This window comes from Caloenas nicobarica, chromosome 9 (genome assembly GCF_036013445.1).
Source record: "Caloenas nicobarica isolate bCalNic1 chromosome 9, bCalNic1.hap1, whole genome shotgun sequence".
In the NCBI taxonomy this organism is placed as follows: Eukaryota; Metazoa; Chordata; class Aves; order Columbiformes; family Columbidae; genus Caloenas; species Caloenas nicobarica.
In genome coordinates, this window is record NC_088253.1 from 19346968 (window position 1) to 19366880 (window position 19913).

The 19913-nt window shown below is 39.9% G+C and overlaps 1 long non-coding RNA gene across 2 annotated transcripts in view; it reads right to left on the minus strand.

Moving 5' to 3' along the window:
- The window catches only part of LOC135991916 (uncharacterized), a 93389-nt gene that overhangs the window by 72666 nt on the left and 810 nt on the right, over positions 1–19913 (minus strand). The gene's annotated exons all lie outside the window — the stretch shown is intronic.

A 19913-nucleotide genomic window follows, 5' to 3' on the forward strand; every position in this document is an offset into this window, starting at 1 on the left:
CAGCTCCCAGCTGTTCACTTTAACTGGTACCAAAACCACTTCAGCCAAAACAAACTCGATTAGCATAGACTTGCCTCTTAATACTGTTAGAAAATGTAAGGTGATGAAAGCTGGCAATGCACCCCCTGCCCGTCCCCCTCCCATCCACTCATCCTCCCCTTCGTGCAAACAACAACACTTAACTGGCCCCTTTAGGCATCACGGATGCTAAATAGATAAATAATGACTTTTTATTGAACAGGGGAAAAACGGGGGAAGGGGGAAAGCAGGAAGACCCTCTTCAGCTGCAGGCTTGGTGTATCCTGGATTAAAGTACCCAGGAAGCCATGGCTTTATCTTCAGGATATAAATGGGACAGAGAAATTTCACTTGATGAGAAATATTGTTTCCCTTTCAACAGATAAATTACAGAAGTAATGGCCCAGAAAAGAATAAACTAAGTATATTGCATCCCAGGTCTTCCTCTCCTTTAGGATCAAGATCTCCTGGCCTTCTCAAGACAAGAAAATCTTCTGCTGTGCGACTATTTAGAAAGACTACTCAGATTGTTTCACTTTACATTTTCCAAACTTGAAACACCAGAATGAATAATTACAAGAGCGTTCACCCTTGCTATTAGTTTTAGAGCCCTCTAGGGCAAGCTGTTTAATTCTTGTCTTCAAGGCTAAAAACTATTTTTCCTTCTTGAAAAGCAGTTCAGAGAATGGCATGGATTTGATCAAGAAAGGTTTGAAATACAGAGTAAAAAGAATCCTTCATTATGGGCAGAGGCTAGGAATCTCTTTCCTCCACCTCTTTTTGCTGTCTTTGAGGAAGACAAATCGCTAAAAGTTTAGACATATAAAAAATAACAGCAGCATCTATTTTGAGGCAATGTATATTTCAGCAGACAGCACATCCGTCAGTTTGGTTTATAGAACCTGAGAAATGATGTTTTAACTTTTACTATTGCTTCTGTCAGTGTAGAAAGGATTTAGTTTCCCTGCTTTGGAGTACAACAGATAATACCGTCATGTTCAAAATTCTACTTATTGCTTATGCATATGATAACTACAATATTTGTCCTGCATTTAATTTTATGTCTGTATTCCAGTGTTTGCTTGGTTAAAAAAAAAAAAAGAGAGAGAAAAAACAGCGTGAGAGTGCATGTGTGTTTGTGTACATAAGAGCATTTTTTAATATGCAGTGTCTAATTTGTGGAAAGAAAACAACAACAAAGGCAGAACTGCTGTGTATTTTAGGGAAGGTAATTCAAAAGCTCTATAATATTAACCTAAAAGCTAATTACACCTTAGCTAAGGCAACTGTGTTTCTGTAACACAATGGCAACAAGCTCAGACCAAAACTTTCAGAGCTCTTCACTTTCTTCCTGCCTGCTGCACAGGTAACGATCTCACCAAGATTTTCACAAAACTAACAAATTTTAATGCATTCTGGGTAAATCTCGCAATGACAAATTTAACCTATTCACTAAAACTGCTCTGTGCAGAACACTCCAAGATTATCTTTTCTTATAGAAGCTGAGCAATCATCTTTCTAACAGTCCATGATGGCAAAAACATCAGGTGTGACATATGTTAAGTAGTACTGATGCAAACCAAGAAGGGATGGCTGATCGCTTCACGCCAAGATGGTACGTAGAGGTGAATCCTCCACACAGCCCAGCCCTGCCAGCCCCTTGGATAGCTGTGGACATTTACACTGGCAAATAAAGCACGGCACGAGGTCTGGCGTGCAGCGTGGTCTATGTACAGTGCAAGACAGTCCTTTCCCTCCCTCTGTACCTGGAGTACATTTCAGCACAAACATTAATCTCTTCCTTTGGAAGCACATACCCCGAATAGCTTCACTTGGTGTCCTAACTCCTACTATGCCATTCCAGAAACATTATTTCATTCCCACACTTTGAAAGTTGGCTAGCTAATAAAATGTTGTAAGTGCCAAAATATTACTATTAAGCCAGAAATACATTATTCAGCCACATATGAAAGAACATATATAAGTAGCAGTACAGCAGGATCAATAACATCCAGAGGACAAGAGGAGCACAGATCCCTGAGGGTTAGTTTGCTTGAGCTGACAATCAACAACCACCAGATACAACACGTATCCCTGGCAATCCAGGTACTCCACAGATACAGAGCCCTGGAACCACACACTCTTTGATCTTGATGGAAATAACCCCTTTAAATAACACTTACTCCCCTCCAAATTCCTACGGTAGATAGTCTCGCAAATTATTCATCCTATTCCATCCGTTGGAAAAATGATAATAAATACTCATCATTTCACATGCTTCCTTACTCCTCTGCCTTGTCTGCTTTAGTGTAAGCTCTTCAGGGCAGAAATTAGGTTTTTTAATGCTGCAATGAAAAGTACTAAACCAAATATGGCTTTGAGCACTACTTTATTTTCAAAACAATAAAGGTCTACTTCATCCAAACATTGCTTGCGTGGTCAAGAAAAAATGTGCTGTGCAGAATCTCCTCCTTTTCTGCTTCTTTGCTGTTAGATTACTAAACTTTCCACTGTGACCATCACTAAAACATGTATTTGATGAAAGGAGGACCCCAAATAAGACTTTCTCAAGATTCTACTCTTCCCTACACTTCTATCACTTTCTGTTGCTGACTTCCTTGCTTTGCCGACTCCTCCTCATTTCCCTCTGGGTGTGAGCGTGCTTACACGTGTGTGCGCTTCCTTCTCTAGAGTTCTTCAAAGCCACCAGTGTTTACACCAGAGCAAGTGCAGTGCTCGTGATCGACACACAAACGCAACAAGGGAAACAAGACAGACAATCTGACTTAGTTCAGCAGTTCAAATCAGCACCAGCCGTTCCCATTTGCTGGCCCCTGCCAGCAGCAAGAGTTGTGCTGCAGTTCCACGGAATGAACCGGTCCCTTCCTCCATGACAAGAATCCCTCCCTGGCCACCAGTTGGAAGTGACAGCCGAGGGTCAGCTCTTCCCTTGTTCCCAACATGCACTTATTGATCTGGGTCACCCCAAAGCACAGAACTCCAGCCCAACCTTTGCTCTCAGACCACAAGCTGTTCGAGATCCTGTGGCAAGCAAAACATTGAAGCCTCATAACTGAGACCACAGTGCACAAAATTCCCTTTCTCTTTACCCCCCCAGCCGGTTTCTTACATTTACCCATGGATGACTTTGCACAGGAGCCTTTATGCCATGGCTGTGAGAGTCAGAGCAAGCTGAGAGATGTGCGATGATAAAGTGGCAAAGCATTTCTCCATTTCTTTTGGTCTACCCAGGCCTCTTATGATTGCTGGGACAACACCATCTGTCTTCATATTCTGGCTGGTCCTGACCTTATGTTTTAACAGCAAAACTCTCAGATTCTGCGCTACTGTCCCAAAGAACCAGCAACGGCAGAGAACAGCAGAGAAGAGCGAGCCTGGGCTAAATAATACAAATGAGAAAAATCTCTGAGAGCACCTGTATCCTCATTCTGATCTGATTTCCCTGCTTCTCTGTGTTTATGGGTGACATTTTTTGTTGGTGTGAACCAATACAGGCTACATCTGCTTACACAAGGGTGGCACCACAAACCTGGTAAATAGCCACGTCCACAGAAGGAACTTGGATCCTCCAGCATGGCCATTGCCACCATCTCTCAGACACACTTTGTGAGCACTGCCCCAAATGGTTCAGCTAAATCTGACAGGCGACAAGAAGCAGCTGTAGAAGAGGTCTCTAATTTGACAGAAATAGGTTGCAGAGCAGCTCTACTGGCAGGACTGGAAGATGGTCACCAGTTCACAACCTGCTGGAAACCACAAACAGACATCTTTGCCAGGTTCGGCTCAAGTCTGCGCCCATCTCGACCTTCTCATCGTTGTCCACCAGGTCAGTACCCTCCAACAAATGCAGATTAACGCCTTTAGGTAGAATTGCTTAGGGAGCATTCACACAGCTGCCGTTGCAATACAGAAACTTCCAGCAGAGAGAAGTTTCTGGGGGCAGCAGACTCTTCCACCAGCTCAGCGATCCCCAAAAATGAGCTTCAGTTCACCACCCAAAAACCTCTCAAGTACATGAGATTATATGTACATATATATATATATGCCATTCTCTGTCATTTCTTGAAACTGCTTAGACACAAAACCAGTCCCTGTTTCCCAAAACCCGCGTGAAGCACCTAAATCAGCAGTTATTCCTCTGATTTGACAAGTTATAATGAGAAAGGGTATGTTCGGAACAGTTTTAGGTAGGGATATGTTCTAACCACTGGCAGAAAGAAAAATAATAAAAACCTTGAAGAATGATATAGACTTTCCAGGCATTTAATATCCAGTTGTCTCTAGGAGGTAACAAAAGCTACATCAGTGGATGCTGAGAAGCCTCTGCTGTCATTTCAAATATTGTCTTATTTTCATATAATCTTGCTTTTATTTTCACACAGAATCCAGCCTCTTTCCTGCACTAGTAATTTTATGCCTTCTAGAATGCAGTACTGTGAGAAAAAATATCAACATTGTGATGAGCACAAGCCCTATTCCAAAGAACTGGTGATGACATGATATTGTCAGCACCAGTTTTAATATCCATTCAGCTTGGACGCTGAACAGAACAGGGGACCTTCCCCACAGATGTACAAAAATAAAAGGCCTCTGTTCGCTCCAGTAGCAACACCAACAAATGTATTAAAGGAGATTCAAAGAAAAAGTAACCTGTATTTTGGAAAAGTCTATGCAAATGGAAAATCAGGGACACTGTGATACGTATCAGGCAACCTTTTATATGATATGACAGAAGATGCTGGTGTGTCCAAGTCCCTCTGACTCCCATCTTTTGTACATGTTCCATACAGCCAAGCCGCTGCCTTCCAGTCCCACTGTCTTCCACAGGAATTCACAGGAATCTGGTGACACAGAGACATTTTCAGCTGGTTTTGGCCATAAGATCCCTACCTGAACATCCACATACAACACTTCATGCACGTGCTCCTCAGTGCTGTGCATAGCGACCCTCTCCCAAGGAGCGTTCATGGCAGAACGGGGGCGTAGCAGGAGGTGACACAGTAAAGGCGATTCCTGCCAGCGTTCAGTAACATGCCAACCATTTGCTTCAGCAACTTATAGACTCATCCTAGTTAAATTCATAATACTTAAGTGCACAAGCCTCACCTCTCTGCCTTTTCCTTTTTAAGACTAGAAAATGAGGTTATTGTGGACAGCTCAGGTATCCTGTGTCTGCAGATGAAGTCGATGTTTCTGTGGGGTTTGCACTACCAATTAACTTTCCCAAGTAATGAGATATAATCCCCCCTGAGAAAGCCTGCTTCATCTGTGATATACTGCCTGCAGAGATGGAGAAATCTGGCAGCCTAAGTTCAGATTCATGAAGTGGGTGTGGGGGTTCTTTGGGTGGGGGGTGTTTATCTGTTTGGTTTTGGATTTTTTAATATATATTCTTTAAGAAGCTTCAGGAATAAAAATTTGACATGGGAGCCATTTTACTGTTTTTCTCTCTGGGACAAATACTATATAATCAGTGAAGAGTGTTTTAACACTAAGAAAATTAACTGTATTCTATAACCAGTGCCCATAAAGCTATGTGTATTAAAAATGTTCAGCCAACCTCTGTAGAAAACAATGAAGACAAATGATGTTGTGAATTAATTTAGGGCTGCTACTGTAAGATGTATCAGTTTCTCACATATTATAGGTAGTGAAATTTATGATTTACTCTGGCTTTTATTCACTGCCACTGTAATAAAAAACTCCAACAATGGCAGCAATATAAATCGTTTCCCTTCAACATGAATAGTATCAGTCTGTGGACCTGTATGTGTTTTCACTTGAGCTCAAGTAAATCAGAAGTTAACCACTTAAACATTAATACTACTGATACAAGTTTAAGAATGAAGGAATCAGACCTAGACATTGATTCCACATGCCCTTTGCTAATGAAACCAGCTCTGCTATCGCTTGTACCCTAACTGAATGCCATCACAATCATTTGGATACAATACAGAGTTCTTGCAGATGGCTGACTGCTAAAGAGGAGGAAAAAAAGAGGTGTCTAATGGCCACACTAAAAGGCTTTGATAACAACACATCAACTTCATAAACTTGTGTCCTGCAGTAACACAAGTGAACATTCAGCAGACCACAAGCGACAAAGGAAAATGGAGATGACTTCATCAGCCATTAAGTCTGCTGTGCCCTGATCTAACAGTGAGATCCAAAATTAAAATCAAGGAAATTTGTCAACAAGCATTTCCTCAGCTCAGAAGAATCCTCAATTGTTGTGGCTTTTGCTCTGTGCCCATTTGGGAGTGTCAAACAGACCACGAATGGGGAGGATACCGAGCAGACCGGCGCTGTATTTTACCAATTCCAAATCAATAAAACCAGTTCTTTGAGGAAGAGGCTTAGTCTGTTTCAGTTTGACTTTATGCCAGGGACTGGAGCTGATCCATGCTATCACAGTCCGGGGTGGAAAGGAGAATAAGCAGTTTCATCTCTCCCTGCTGCACACAGACCTTCCAGGCTCCAAACCCAGCAAAGCAAGTCCCTGCGAATCTACATCACAGCGGTCCTGAGGAGTGACGGTCAGAGCGCTTTTCGGTGCCTGCGGAAAGATGATCTTAGTGACGGGAACAACCAAAAACCAAGAACAGATACGATGAATATTCATTATTCAGAAGTAGGATTAAGAAGTAAATGATGGTTTGAGGATGGAATTTATGAGACAGAATGACACAATCCCATCCCATTTAAAGAGCGGTTTCTCAAACTGCCCCCATACTTTCACACCCACATTTTTTCCCTTCCCTTAAATGTTAAAGCACTGGGGAAGAGGCCTAGTGCCCAGAAACTGCATATGGATACATACCCATTTTTTCACATATTTGTGAAAAAAATCTGAGCTCTGGAATACGCAGAAAAAAATTATTTCAAGCCATAGTTTACTCCTTTGGCCAATAAGTATTTCTAAGTCGTACACAAGGCAACATTTGATTTTTCTGGTCTGGAATCTTACATAAATACAGAGACAGTTTTCAGTACCAATAAGGGTACTACATACATACCTTTACTGGCTTCACATTTTGCTTTATCAATGCATTCAATAATTTCTCAGTAATTAATGTGTTGAAATGTTATTTTTAAAAACCTTCTGATTTGAATCATGTGAACTGCAACATACCTAAGATCTTTATTCTAGTTCCATCCTATAAAAAAACCTACTTTTTGGCAGGTGTTCAAGGCGGCAAGTGTTTCTATAAACCACAAGTGCAAGTATGTGTCAAAAAATGTGTTGCAAACAAAGAACTGAGGAGACATTTAAGAAAATGCAACTGAACAAAGCAGTCACATTGATTATAGGGGAGATTTGTTTTACACATCGGTATTTAAAAACAGTTTCTTTCTGGCCAAAACATTATTGTTTCAGAGCACTGTGCTGAGTAGTGTAACAGGGAAGTCTCTTTGTACTCCCAGTTTTCTGGCTTTTAAGAGTTTCAGTTTAACAGAAAATTGAAGGATTTTTTTTTTTAATCGACAAACAGAGAAGTAAACAAAGAAACCAAATTAAAGCATGTGAAATAACTCAAAGTGTTCTACCCATGGCTGGTAATCCCCGCTTTATAAATAGGGGAAAAGATGCAAAGAAATTGAGTTAGTGGTCCTAAACTCATATCCAAAGTCATTAGGAAGGCCAGAAGAGAACTCTACCTCCTACTCTAAGCACCAAGTTACAGTTCTTAGAAATGGAAAAAAATATTCCCCAAAAGCATAGTCCTATAAAAGAGAGGGTAGGGGAGAACAGTCTCCTTGAGGTAAATACTTGTTTGTGGAGCTTAGTGCCTGTCTCAGCAATACCCTGGTGACCACCCTGTCTGCACCCATAATTAGGGCAAGCCCCTCTGTAACTGCATGAGGTCATGTTTTTCTTTCGAGCAGCAGTAAATTACCATGCTTGTTATCGCTCCTCTACACAGATTCCCTCAAAAATTAGATTATCTCCAGGGCATCCTTTGCTATTTTGTAATTTCCAGTATCACTCTCACTATAGCAGGAAAAAAGGCCAAAAAAAACCCCCAAACCCCAGTGTTTAGGGTTTGAGAAACAAAGATATTCATGTGGGGGGGGTAGGGGGTAGAAGAGTGAAAGAAGCAGATCATCCTGAAACTGCCAATTTTCAGTATCCTTTGAGGATTAGATCCAAGTTTATAATTTCAGTGAGCAATTATCTAAATAGAAATGCTCTAATTGCACTAGGATTGTGTTTTCTCTGGAGTGTTATTTCTTTCAAGTATCCTGCTGTTTATTTATATTCAGCTAAATAAAAGGTATGATGAGCAACCCAGCGATTTACACTGCAGTAGGGATGTTACCACTGGTACACAGGAGATTGCTGGTATAGCACAGAAAACCCTTTAGGCTGTTCTAACTTACTAGAACTAAGCCCATTCCAGTCCCTGTCCTATAAACTCACAGTTTAATAAAGAAAGCAAAGCGATTCTTCCTGGATGATTGTCAATGAACTGCTTTGTTGCCTCTGGAATCAGTGACAGCTCAGAGAGAAGTAGGGAAAAAATTAAGCATGATGCACAACTGCCCAAGGAAAAGAGCTTACCCGGCTTGGTACCCCACGCGTCTGGAACCAGCAAATGTGTCAGGGGAAAGACTGCCATGGAGGCAAAACAGCCACACACATTGTTCCTTCGGTAGTGACAGTACGGTGATCATTTCAACATGCCTCAACGGCTGCTATGATCAATATTACAGATAGATGGGGAAAGAGAACAGCACCAAGACAAACAACCAAGCCACGAAAGACCGAACACTTGCTTATTAAAGTTTCGTACCTAGTAAGAGTAGAAATGTTGTAAGGGTTGGACTCTATCATTAGGCACCTTACGCAACATTGTACGAGAAAAGTTCTGTCTGTCTCAAAGGTTAACAAGCCTGTAAGATGTGCACGCATTTGAGGGGAAGGCAAAACTACTCTCTCACAGGAAATCACGGTGATTGTCTAAAAAGGGCTCCTATTCCTCCTTCTCCAGAATTATAGCAAAATGTCAGCAGGAAAAGCACAAAGGGGAAATGCAGAGATCATTGCATTCTGCTTGAAAAACAAAATGGATCACACCAGTCTAGAAAGCCTTGGTGGCAACATCACGATGTGGTACATAATTCCTTACAGTTTCTTATTGCATGCATTTGTATCAAAAGCTACTTATTATCTTAATTTGCATTTATTTATGTTTATACACAGTAATGGAGATACAGAAAAAGGAGAAAGGGTGAAAACTAAGGGAGTTTAGAAAAGGATAAAATTCAGGAGAACACACGAAAATTATACAGTTTCAGGAGCACTAAGTATCAAGTAATGAATAATTCCCTAAAAACATCACTGCTTTTATCAAATTCCAATCAAGAGTAACTACTTTACGTTAACAGTAAAGAAACAATACCATATTCCTCCTCCTCTTAATGTGCCACCATTTATGAAGAACATGCCAGGAGCAGTAAGTGAACAAGATCTTTACCTGCTTTATTTCTGTGTAGAATAAATTGTACAATTCAGTTTAACCATTTTCAAATGGGACAGCAACTTTTAGAATCATGGCTTAGTTCTCATTTCAAACCAAAAGGCATGACAAATAGGAGTTTGTGTACGAGTCTATTTTTTTGATCAAATTTTGCCATGCAAAACATGCAGAGAGCACCTGTTGATGAGCCACAGACATCCGTGACACGGATCCCAAGAATAAAACACAAAAATATGTTAACTAGCAACTAAAACCTGACAGGGACTGAAAAACATACATTTCAGAAATACACCTACTTAAAACTAAGTTTCTATGCTGCCGTGAACATTACCAGCAGAGAAACAGTATCTACTCACCTGTCCCTTAACAATGAGGAAGATGACTGGGATAACATGATAATTACGTGTCCAAAGCTGTCACTCAAATTGAGGGAGCGACTGGATTTCTCCACAGATGAATCAGACAAGACATATACCTGTTAATATTGTTGCTTTTCTCTGTTTATCCAACTGAAGTGAGAAGCTTTAGTACCTGGGACATCCAACACCAGAACAGACAAGTCCTACTTAAGCATACCCAAAACATGAATTACCGGCAAAAAAACGGTCTGCAGAAACAGACCAGATTCAGAACTACTCTTGAGGGAGTTCACCATTATTTTCCTTCTTGTTCCAGAGGAGTTCCAAAACAGTATTCAAAACCAAAGCTTTCATGGCATTTTAATGACCTTGGCATCCCCAGTCCTTTGAAGAAAACCAGGTTCTCTATACATGCTCAGAGGTCCATGCATTTCTTTCTTCATGTAGTACCGATACTTTATCATTTTCCTACAGATACGATGATATTCAATGGTGGAAAGAAAGCTTTTCTGAAGCATAAAAATTCATACCTTGTTCTGTCTTCCACAAAATGAATTTTTTATCACCTAGTTTGCAAAGTGCGATTACACAATTGCGCTTGCAAATTACAGCAATCACTCGGATTTTCAGAATCCAAGTCTATTCAGGAAAAACAGGTTTAGAATTGAAAACCTGGAGGATACACAATAAAGCCATACCTTAAATTCTAAACATAGTTGGTAGCAAACCATAAAATTCCAGCGATATTTTTCATCATTCATTCTCAGCATATAACAAAGACAAAGTACGACTTGTATTTGATCATAAAGGCCTCGATATTTATTATTTATTCTCTATTAAATTCAATTATGTTGCTATCATCACCAGTAAGTATTTCTCTGGTAGATTCACTCAGTTAACCACGCTGTGTTTCAGCAGAGCAAGGATTTTAGGACTGTGTTATCTGTCAACTGAACCTGTGAATCCAATTTATTGTGGGATCATCTTACAATTGGCTACTAAGCTCTTTGTTAATATAATATTGAAAAGATTGAAACAATAATAACCTATCATAGATGTCATACTACCAACTTTCCTAATTTCACCAAAAACATTGAGATGAATAGACAAAAACGTCTCAGCACTCCATTAAGCTAAATTTATTTTTTTCTGAATTAACATCTCCAGCTTCACTTTCTAAAGACAGACAGACACTGGTCAGTATTTCAGTAATTGTTTCTCTGGCTGTCCTCAAATAGACATTTAGTTCGCTGCTGTTGCACTAGATAGGTCACCCTTCACCAGTCTTTTTGGGAAACCACAAGGAAAAGTGGCAAGGGAAGAGAAAGATCAAAGGACGAACTGATAAACTTCAAAAATTACAGGGTCCTGTGTCATCATCAAGTTTGTTAGTCCCCCCGTTTTAAGGATTAGCACCCAATATAAAGGTTATCATACATTTACTGGTACCAAAACCAGAACACAGGCTAAGCAAGTAACCATTAGCATTTGAATACTTCATGCAAAGCAGAACAGGTTTGATAAAAGGGACTGAGAATATCCCATTGCAGAACAGCCTGTGGGCTCACAGGTGGAGCCCTCATCTGGGAGGTCAGAGATGAGCTCTGAAAGCAGAGGGCCAAGAGTCCGGTCCTCTCACGTCCTACACATGTACTCTCACGTACTAAGCCAGTCCTCCTTCAGTCCACTGAATTTTTGGGCCACACTCAAGATTGGCGCTTGAAGAATGCCTCCAGATCAGGCAAGACAGGCACCAAAATGCCCAATCTGTGGATTACAGTGCACTTCAAGCAAGAAGACATCTTAATCATTACCTTTCCTTAAAATATCTTCAACAAAGCCAAAAGTAGACATCAACATACTGAAGGAACTTGGCTGGCAGGAACCTGAAGTGCCTAGAAAAAAGTTTCCCTCTTTAAACAATTACTGAGCTAAAGAGCTGTTCTACATCAATAAACTGCTAGCTCAAATATGCTGCACCAATTTCACTAGTTCGAGATCCAAGCTGCTTCTCACATCAGCATTACTGTGAGTTACGAGGTTTTTACAGCAGTCATCTAAATTATTTTCTGTTAAATTGTTTATGTATCATTAGATATGTATGGGGTTGCACTACAGTAACAAGAGGAGTTTGCTCATTCACTGAGAAAACCAAACCATCTCTCCCAGACCTTCAAAAACATCCTGAGGGGACGGCAATTACTAAAAGATTCTCTTCTTCCTCTCTTTCTGCTCAGGAGAGTGCTTAATCTCAAAAAAGGCAACTGCAAGGTATACAAAATCTCCATTTCCAGATTTTTATGTACCCCACCTAGACAGTTTCACGTCCTGATTCTTGCTGGCACCTTTCGCAAAATACTGCCTCTAGCTCCACACATGCTCTCGCTCAGATTATTGATCTTATACTTTTTAGCATCTCTCCCTTTTCTGAACCATCTCCTGGTTCAGTAGGTGGCATTTCTACCTCTGCAGGATGTAAGTCTTGATTCTGGAGCACTCAGCCCACACTAAAGAAGTTTGCTTTTTTCTGTTTTCAAGATAAGATTGTGCTTCTTGACGTACTAGTTTCATTGAATAAAAGTAGTAATTTTCTGTCTAGGATGAGAAAAAAAATTTGAGATTCCTAATTTTAAGGCAAAATATGAAGAACAGTTTTCTCTGCGATTAATCTGATATTTTAATTATTAAAAAACATTTAAGAAAGAGTCAGCATCTCGAAGGCTTTCAGTTTCCAAGATACTTAATGAACAACCTCTGGATTCTGAAGCCACAGTTTGTATCTCAAGCTTAAATTCTACTTCATCTCTGCTTCACTATCTCCATCTCAGTGGTAGAGAGTTACATACTGTTTTCTGTGTGGATCAGCTGCTTTCCTGGTGGAATTTCACATAGAGTTTAATTTGATAACACTGGTTAATACAACCCAACAGATAGGCACTTGTCCCTTTTCACAAGGAACAAAACCAATCTATTCCATTAGTGTCCAAAACCAGACAAGTTTGAACAGTTTACACCACCATAAGAAATTATTCATCATCTGTGTTTGTAAATATTTCCTCTGCTTATGGACAAATATTTTCAATCCAGTTCAGTGCACTAGCTACGTTAATGAAACAAAGACATAGGGATGCAAACTGTTGTCGCACTTTTTTCATTATCGGTCATGATCTTTCATCCACAGCAGGCAGAATGCATGTGTGCAAAAGCAAGCACTGTATTCCCATTTTATTGTCACATTTTATTCTCTAGAGCAATAGTAGTTTTTCATCTAATTCAAATATTTGAAGTCATCACTGCCTCCACTAAGTGTTCTTCTCTAACATAAATGAAGGGAATTACTGAATTCCATGTCAGTATTACTTTCTCCTGTCTTAAACCAGTCTGTAAGTGAAGATACTTAATTGCAAATGCAGAGGTAGCCATACTAAGTTGGCACTTAAGGCTCTACAAACAAGTAAAGCACCAGATTTCAAAACTTTGCCAGTTTGGAACTGTTTATGAAAAGCAAGCCAAAAAGATATTTAAATTAAATATCTAAATATAGCATAATTGAAATGCTATATTAAATATATGCACCATGTGCCACAAAGCCAAGAATACAGTATCAGTTTGCAATAAATGAGGGGGGAAAATAAAATTCAGGAAAAACAGAAGAACAATGGTGTAATTTAGCATATTTGTACTTGGGTCAGATCCAGCTGATTGCATTGGAAAGGATTCTGCTCAAAGTGAAAGGTGAATGGAGGAAGGGAGATCAGGAAGGAGGTGAGCGCTTGTCATTTAAAAACAGAATTTGAGAGAGCGCAATGAGTAGCAAATGTATTATGTTGCAGTGAACACTCCAAATATTCGAAAAAATACTATAGCAGTATCTTAATCCCCTCAATTGTTATTAAGTAGAAGGCAAACAAATGCCTCTTTGCAGAAACAGAGTTTGGAGCTCTGCCAGGAATGGTCATGTCTAACACACATTACTTATGACTGTACAAAGTGCAAGAATATTAGTCATTTAATGAATAGCTGGAGGATGTCTGTTACAAGACATGAAATGATCATAACTTCTTGAAGGTAAAGAAGTTTGAAGGTGGGAATTTCTTCACTCAGGAAGCTGGTCTGAGTGCAGAACATTTCTCTGCATCAGCTCTACAGAAATGCATTTTCAGGTTTCTGCTAAAACAGCTGTCACAAGCATCACTGATGGCCTTCTTAAATCCAAGACCTAACATTGTCTTCTCCTTACGTCTCTTACAAACCCCCATCAATACCTTTGACACCACAAATTATCATCACCCATTAAGTCTTCAGTTTGGTACAGAGCTGTATCCTCCCTGGCTTCCTTCCTGGCTTTCTTCTCAGAGCTACGTTCAGTTGTCTCCTCTTCCTCCTCCTCCCTTCATACACCGTGGGCATTTTCCAAGGGGCTTTTCTCACTCTACCACTTGTTCACATTTTCTGTTTTTACCCTTCTGTTGACCTCATTCACTCATGTGGTCTCTCCTCGAGCAGGGACTGACAACCCTCAAATGTTCCCCCTTTGCAGATCTCTACCCTGCCACCTTTCTCTCCTCTCACAAATACCACAATATTAAATATAAGAATAGAACCATACACTTATCCCACCCAACCTCATTCCAACCACTGCCCTGCTCTCCAAACTGAATATTTTACCTGACTACAGATGAAGGTTTTGAGACAGAGCAGCCATAAAATATGTATTTTTTGCTTTATTTATACCTCATTTATTCTTATCATTATTCCGATATTTTAAAATGCATATTAAAGAAGGGGAAAAATTGCTCTCTGAGAATGAAAACTTCTCTTTGGATCTGTATTCAAATAAGGAAATGAAACAGGATATGAAGAACCAATAGCCGTTGTTGTTGTTGTTTAGAAAATAACTGAAGTTTCATTAAATCTGGAGCTATTTATTTATTAAATCTAATTACATAAAGTGTTCTGCACCTCCACCACTGAATTTTGCAAAGCAGCGTGGGTTACTGGGTTTGTTGCTTTTTTAAAAAATTGTGGGTTTGCATTATTTTTGCCTTAAAGCAGCTCCCCATTTTCCTAAAGAACAGCTGTTTCCGGCCATCAGACTTTGCCACCTCTGTTACAGCAAACCAGCGATGCCTGGCCAACTATGTTCTTGATCTATTTATTCAGTTTCCAATGCGGCATAGCCCAGCGCAGTATTATCTGGCGTCACATATCATACATATCGTGCAACAATTTCTCTCAGGCATAATCATGGCTCTTAAAACTCAAACTTTGCCACACAATGACAAGGGCTCCACATTACCAGAATGACATTCCCTCCTCCTCCACCCCCACCCAGTTCCTCAGCAGTCTCTAGCGTGACTCAACCCAGTTGAAAAGCAGTAGGTCTACAAGTCATTTCATTTCTTTCAAGTGAGATACATCATACGGAGGAAATAAATAAAATGTTTTACAAAAGTTATTTTCAGTGCCTGTTCCCTGGTGCATAATAGGGTCTATCTGGATTCACAAGCTGCTTCTAACTGGGAGTTTTTCTACATTAGCTTTGGCTCAACCAGAGTGATATTACCATTTTGCAGCCCACTCTATGGTAGCAGCAGAACCGTGCCCAGTAACACGTCAACATTTCCTTCTAACTCTTTAAGCTGACAAACGTACTTTTGAACTATTCTCGTTGTTACAATTACTGCCTCATCTCCCAGATGGGGGGCAGGCTAAAAGCTGCCTTTGCACAAATGCATTTTTCCTAAGGTCCTGTGCTGAGGACAAGTTTTTACTTGCCAAACCCCAGACTTCAGCTAGACTTTGAGGTTTTCAACACATTTTTAACAATTTCACTTCCAAATAGTATGCAACTTACTGGCTAGCCATGAGATGTTTATGTACATGCTCTTTTGTGTCTCCCTCTCACTGGTATATTGTTAGTGTGGTGAGCTGTGTTAAAATTTATACAAAACAAAAGAGGATAAAAAACCACAAATGACTGTCATGTATCATCCTGAGGAAAATGAAGTTAAAGTATCTTATTTTCCATAGTCATGAGGGATTGAAACCAGAAGCAAAACATTTATCTGGATGTTGCAGAAACTGATATATCATTATGATTGCAGCTTTTTTTTTTCCAAGAGTATAATGGTGTTCAAATTTTGAGGAGGAATTATGGCAAGTTTTGAGTATCCCCTGCTAGCTGCTACTTGCCCTTACTTCTAGTCAAATGACTTGAACTGATGGCTGACAGCACTGTGCAGAATTAAGAGCCATGTTGGAAGAACATCCCCAAACCTATGAAAACAACTGCAAAATAATCAAATGCGGCAGGTGTGAAAAAAGAGCAATGAGGGCTAACAGAGGAGAGATGGCTCATTGAACGGAAAGAGTCCAGGTAGTAGCTGAAATTTCAGTATTATAAATAGGACATTATGTAGCTGAACTAAAAATAGGAGTTTTATTTTTACTTAATGTTCCTCACTGCTGGCTGCTGACCTAGAGAAAGAGGACTCAGAAAGGAGAATTAAACAATTCCCCACAACCATGCAAAACAAACCCACTAGCCTGGCTCCAGCATCTATTTGTAAACTAAAAAGAATACAATTTTTTAAACCAATTTCAAAAGATGTCTAATTGAAAGAACTCCCTGATGTTGCTGTAAAAAGAATGCAATAGAATACAACAATTTCTGCAGAAAACCAACTGCAATTACAAATTCCCTGTCTACATACTTGCTTATAACAGAAAATCGCTACTGTATCTAATCTGATTCCTTTGTACACTTTATATGTATGTGACCGTTGACCTATGCTATAAGCAGCCTCTGCTCAACAGTAATAATATATTATCACTCCAGTACTCCATTGCAAGTCGAGATTGAGGGGCCAAGCATAGGTTTGGAGGAAAATGCTACATCAACCTGCCACCTGTCAACCGCCTCAGGGCAGCATCTTGCGTTCTTCCCTTTCCTAAGGACCAATTTTACACTTAAACTGAGAATCCTAATTTAGCTACTGTAAAACAGCAGCTTGTATGGCCAGCTGCTAAGGTGGCGTTCACAGTTTGTTTCATTAAGAAAAAAAAAAAAAAACCAAACCAAAAAAAGATGAAACTAGCAGAAACCTAAACCACCAAATTTGGATTTCGTTTCAAGCCCACACATCTAATCCTCAGGACAAAAGAGACTTGAAACCATGGTTTTGGTTCTGCTTACAAAGATAAGAGGAAGCTGTAAAATAAAACCAGATCTGAATCTGAACTAAAGTTCACAGATGTTTATGTCCATGGCTTTTTTTTTTGAGCCTATCGCTAGCTAAAATCGAAGTGTCTCAATAGACTTGAGGTTTTGCCAAGCTATTTCTGGCTATATTTGCTAAATACTGGATCTTTGTAATGTACCATAGACCCCAGGAGGGTATGTTGAAGCATTTATTCAACACCACTTTCACAGGAAGCTGAAATGAAGATGAGAATATGGTGATTTAACTTCGGAGAGTTACTTAACTTACATTACATGAATACTTTAAAGATTTTATGGCAACAACAACAACTTTTATTACTTGTCATTGCTGGTCATGTTGAAATAAAGGTATTTACTAAAAGAAATTATTACCATTATTTAAGGAAAAATACTTAGCATCTGTGTCTGCATGCGAATCTACTAGCCAGTCATGCCTTCTCTTGGGTTGAAAAATGGCAGATTTCTTATTTGCTGTATTTGTACACCATTCACATCCTTCATTAGTATTAGCAATCTGATTTGTTTGATAATGGCAAGGTTCAGAACATAATTATGCATTTAGCTTAAATAATTCTAAGATGCAGGTTAGCACTGAGGCAGATGATGATAATTCAAAACTTCTTGCTGCTACTAAGCTACTTTAGCTCCTCTCACTGTCAAAGCCAAGTCAAACACATCTAAATTAAAACAGATAGATTAATGTATTCTGTTTTCTCTCTTGATTTTAGGTAATATTTTTTCACTTTTCATATGCTGAATCAACCCCCCAAAACAAAAGTAAATGCCATCATTAAGGTTGCCCTATGGTATTACTGCAGGGTTTCAACACAGCAGGCAGTCTCAGAGGAAAACAAAAACCATACACTTTTCATATTTGAAATGTTGGCTAAATTCCCATTTCCTTTATTTCACTGTTGTACTGATTTTTGTACATAGATACATACACGTATAGATACATACACACGCACCACCATTTCAACGTAGCTTTCGGTGCTACTAATAAGTTCAACAACCCTACATTACTGCCTTTACTTTCTTCTCTTCCCTAATAACTCACGTAAAACAGACAAGTATTGCTGTGTGGCCTCTGGAACCCTCTTGGCTGCAAATGGAAGGCAACACAACAGCGAAGGAAAGGACACACGAGAGACCCAGGTTCATGGGACCTGCACTTGCCAGACATGACCAACATCTATTAAGCACCATTTTTGGTGTAAGGACGTGAAGAAACTTCAACAGCACCACAATACACTAAAACTGGCCCGCAACAATGCACGGCCCATCAAGACACAAATAAAAGTCCCTATGAACAATGTCCCAAGTTCTTCTCCAGATATTCAACCTATTAAACCAGAGATCCTTTCACACGGACATGCCGTTCTGCTCAAAGGGAGAGTTCTCCCTTCACTTGCAGGTATGGCCTTTCTGCTTCCCCAGTGTGATGTACAGTACACAACATCCATGCATAGTATCTTCTAACATGTGGTAAGACCAAATAAGCACTTAGCAATAACATTACAACATCTCCAGTGAGTACTGGACACTGGAATTAGTTTGCGTGTGATGCACCACTCCCTGCAATAATATCTGACTTCTCCACTAGGAGATTTCGTTCAACTATGTCATTTTCCCCCTAACCTTGAACCCCAAGCACAGAAACAGAAGCCTTTGAACACAAGCCCAGCACACAAAAATTCAAGGGAGGATGTTTTGCTCTTGTTATAACTAGAAGATGATTCAAGTGTCTCCATTCTGAATACCAAGAAGCTCCAGAGGGGAGTTTCAGGTTTCTTTGTTGCTACCCCTTCATGCTATTTATTCTTGGCTGTCCTGCGAAACAGAACCAACAGCAGCACAGCTGCATCAGGGTGAGGGCAAACTGGCTTTCTGAAGAAACTTCTAGTATTTAAATCTTTTCCTCACACCACATACTCTAACTCCAACCAGTCTCTTCTATTTTCCTACTTCGACAAATTTTCCTCCCACAAAAAGAGTATCTCAAAGCCCATTCTCCATAGTTGCCACCTGCCAGCGGTATGGCAGGGAACAGTGAGCAGGTTTTGGACTGGTTGCTGTCACATACCACACACTTGTATATCCACCTAAACACAGCCACTGTGGACCAATTATGAAAGATCTGTTATTCCATTTGGAATTACTCATTTGGGGATTTGATTTTTGATTTGTTGTCCTCTGAGGTTTTTTAGAAGCACTAGTGGGATGAAATTTAAATTAAATTGGGACCATCAGCATCCCAAAGACAACAATTCAGTAGCACACATCTAATATTGATTTAAAATGATTATGTGGGCTGCTTGTAACCACAGCTGTCTAACACCACTTATACACAAAGTACTTTATATATTCATTACCAATAATGTCAGAATATGAAGGAAACCAAAATCATAGAATTGCAGAATAGCTGGGGTTGGAAGGGACCTTCGAAGCTCCCCCAGTGCCACCCCTGCCGTGAGCAGGGACATCTTCACCAGCTCGGGTTGCTCAGAGCCCCGTCCAGCCTGGCCTGGGATGTCTCCAGGGGTGGGGCATCCACCACCTCTCTGGGCAACCTGGGACAGTGTCTCGCCACCCTAAGTAGTAAAAAAAACTTAGCAAATAATCCACACAAACATTTCGTTCTGAAAGCTACAGAAAAGTGTAAGAATTAAAAGCTGGAATTTTCAGTTCACAAAGACAGCTCAGGTGGATTGTTTCACACCCAAAGTCTAAGGTGCCACTAGAGAAGCAATTAAAATATTATAGAATACATAAAGCAAGTGACAAACCAACCACTATGCTCCACAAAAG